The sequence below is a fragment of the Microtus pennsylvanicus genome, chromosome 11, assembly GCF_037038515.1.
Source record: "Microtus pennsylvanicus isolate mMicPen1 chromosome 11, mMicPen1.hap1, whole genome shotgun sequence".
In the NCBI taxonomy this organism is placed as follows: Eukaryota; Metazoa; Chordata; class Mammalia; order Rodentia; family Cricetidae; genus Microtus; species Microtus pennsylvanicus.
In genome coordinates, this window is record NC_134589.1 from 47,713,211 (window position 1) to 47,716,593 (window position 3,383).

Consider the following 3,383-nt stretch of genomic DNA (forward strand, 5'->3'; position numbering starts at 1 on the left):
TGCTGGGGAGGCTGTGGAGGAAGGGGTACCCTCATCCATTGCTGGTGGGAATGTAATCTTGTGCAACCACTTTGGAAATCAGTGTTTCGGTTTCTCAGGAAATTCGGGATCAACCTACCCCTGGACCCAGCAATACCACTCTTGGGAATATACCCAAGAGATGCCCTATCATATGACAAAAGCATTTGTTCAACTATGTTCATAGCAGTGTTATTTGTAATAGCCAGAACCTGGAAACAACCTAGATGCCCTTCAATGGAAGAATGGATGAAGAAAGTGTGGAATATATACACATTAGAGTACTACGCTGCGGTAAAAAAAAAAAAACAATGACTTCTCGAATTTTGCATGCAAATGGATGGAAATAGAAAACACTATCCTGAGTGAGGTAACCCAGACCCAAAAAGATGAACATGGGATGTACTCATTCATAATTGGTTTCTAGCCATAAATAAGGGTCACGGAGTCTACAATTGGTGAACCTAAAGAAGCTAAATAAGAAGGTGAACCCAAGGGAAAACATATAGTTATCCTCTTGGCTATGGGAAGTAGACAAAATTGCCGGGGAGAAAATTGGGATCTTGGGGGTGGGGTGGGATGGGGGTAAGGGGAGATGGGGAGAGAAAAGTGAGAAGGGGACAAGGGGGGAACTTGGGGAAACAGGATGATTGGGATAAAGGAAGGTTGGATAGGGGAACACGGAACCACAATTCTTAGTTAAGGGAGCCACCTTAGGGTTGGCAAGAGACTTGAACCTAGAGTGGCTCCCAGGAGCCCAAGGCAATGTCCCCAGTTAGTTCCTTGGGCAGCTGAGGATAAGGAACCTGAAATGACCCTATCCTATAGCAATACTGACGAATATCTTGCATATCACCATAGAACCTTCATCTGGTGATGGATGGAGATAGAGACAGAGACCCACACTGGAGCACTGGACTGAGCTCCCAAGGTCCCAATGAGGAGCAGAAGGAGGGAGAACATGAGCAAGGAAGTCAGAACCACAAGGGGTGCACCCACCCACTGAGAGTGGGGCTGATCTATTGGGAGCTCACCAAGGCCAGCTGGACTGTGACTGAAAAAGCATGGGATAAAACTGGACTCTCTGAACATGGCGAACAATGAGGGCTGATGAGAAGCCAAGGACAGTGGCACGGGGTTTTGATCCTACTTCATGTTCTGGCTTTGTGGGAGCCTAGCCAGTTGGATGTTCACCTTCCTAGACGTGGACAGAGGGGGGAGGACCTTGGACTTTCCACAGGGCAGGGAACCCTGACTGCTCTTTGGACTGGAGAGGGAGGGGAAGAGGAGTTTGGGGGAGGAGGAGAGGGGTGGGAGTAGGGGGAAGGAAATGGGAGGCTGGGAGGAGGCGGAAACTCTTTTTTCCTTTTCTCAATAAAAAAAAAAAGGACTTCCCACCCCAGGATTCCTCTGACTGCAGGAGGTTAGGCTGGGAAAAATGGACAGTAGCAATGAGTGGCACAGAAGTTTGTATAGTATAATTATTACTTTAAATAATAGTTTAGTCTCAGTTCCTATAATTCTATATTAACAAAATGTTTTTGCTAAATTGGGAGGTTAACTAGCTACCAGTCACTTTGGGTTCTTATCTAAACCAGTATACAGAGACTGGAGCAGTGGTTCTCAACCTTTCTAATGTTGCCACCCTTTAATGCAGTTTCTCATATTGTGGTGATCCCAAACACAAAATTGATTTCATCACTACTGTGTGACAGTTATTTTGATACTATTATGAATCCTAATATAAGTATTTGTGTCTTGTAATGGTCTTCGGTTGTGTTTGTGAAAGGGTCATTCAATCCCCCAAAAGGTCTAGACCACTGGAATAAAGATATCATTATGCCTGGGACTGTTGATGCTTATAACCAATGGATGTAGTAGTTGGAGTGGTGGTGCTGCGTCCCGGGCACCCAGCCGCCCCCACTGCTAGCTTTACCCAAAATAATTACACGGAAACTGTATTCTTTTAAACACCGCTTGGCCCATTTCTATCTAGCCTCTTTTGGGCTAGCTCTCGCACCTGGACTAGCCCATTTTTAATAATCTGCTGTAGCCCACGAGCTGGCTTACCAGGAATGATCTTAACCTGCGTCTCTCTGGAGTGGGAGAATCATGGCGACTCCTGACTCAGCTTCTTTCTTCCAGCCTTCTGTTCTGTTTACTCCTCCCACCTATGTTTTAACCTATCAGGGCCAAAGCAGTCTTTATTGCTTAACCAACGAAATCAACAGATTGATATATGACACTCCCACATCAAATGGAAAACATGGTTGCTATGTAAAAGTAAAACAAGTAATGCTGTATCGTCCTGGGGCATTCGTCAAGAAAAAAGTATACTTTCACATCCAAAAGTAAATGTTAATATGACCTATACTGGCCCAATTAACATAAGAATAATGGAGATGTAAATTCCCCAAAATGAAAATTTGATTATAACACAACATCATGAATTTCATCCAACTAATGATTACCCTTTACAATGACAGATTAATGGAAAACAGAATTTTGGATCTCAGCTATTGCCTCAAAATAACAGGAACATAAACTTTGGCATTAAGCTGTATTATGACAAATAGAGAAAGTAGTTTGGAATATGGTTGTATTGAGTGACATTAATATTTTTCTTGAAGCTAAGAAGTCAAACGTCATCTAAAAATGGGAATTCATGCTTCATTTTTTCTTAACAATTAAACATGATGTAGGGAAGTGTAATGTTCACACATTCCTGTTCTTAACATTCATTAGCAGGTGTAGAAATTGGGGTCATAGAAGCCCAATCTACACTATCTGTCCAGCAACATGCCCACTCCTCAAAGGGCTTATTTACAGGGAGTTACAATGTATCCACAGAGAGCTACGTGACAACCTTTGAAAATGGAATCTTCTCTGAATCTATGTGACAGTTGTGTAGCTTTGTCTTCTTGTGGGAGTTCTAACAGTGGCGGCAAGGGCTGTCTCTGACCGACTCTTTTGCTGACTTTTGGGACCCTATTTCTGATATTCAGTTGCCTTGCCTGGTCTTAGAACAAGGAGAGGCTTATAGTCTTACTGCAACTTGATATGCCATGTTTTGTTGATATCCATGGGAGGCATGCCCTTTTCTGAATAGAAATGGAAGAGGAGTGGATGAGGAGACAAAGGGGTGGAGAGGGGCTAGGAGAAGAGAAAGGGAGGGGAAACTTAGCCAGGATGCAAAATAAATTATTTTTTTAAAAAATGGTATGTCTTTAACAGACACTAAAAAAATATGTTCTAAGAAATATTATATTATGTCATTTACCACATACTTTTGGGTTACTTTTAGCAACTGTTGAAACTCTCCTCTTCACCCTACAAAGAACAGGCAACACCAAACAAACAAGTTA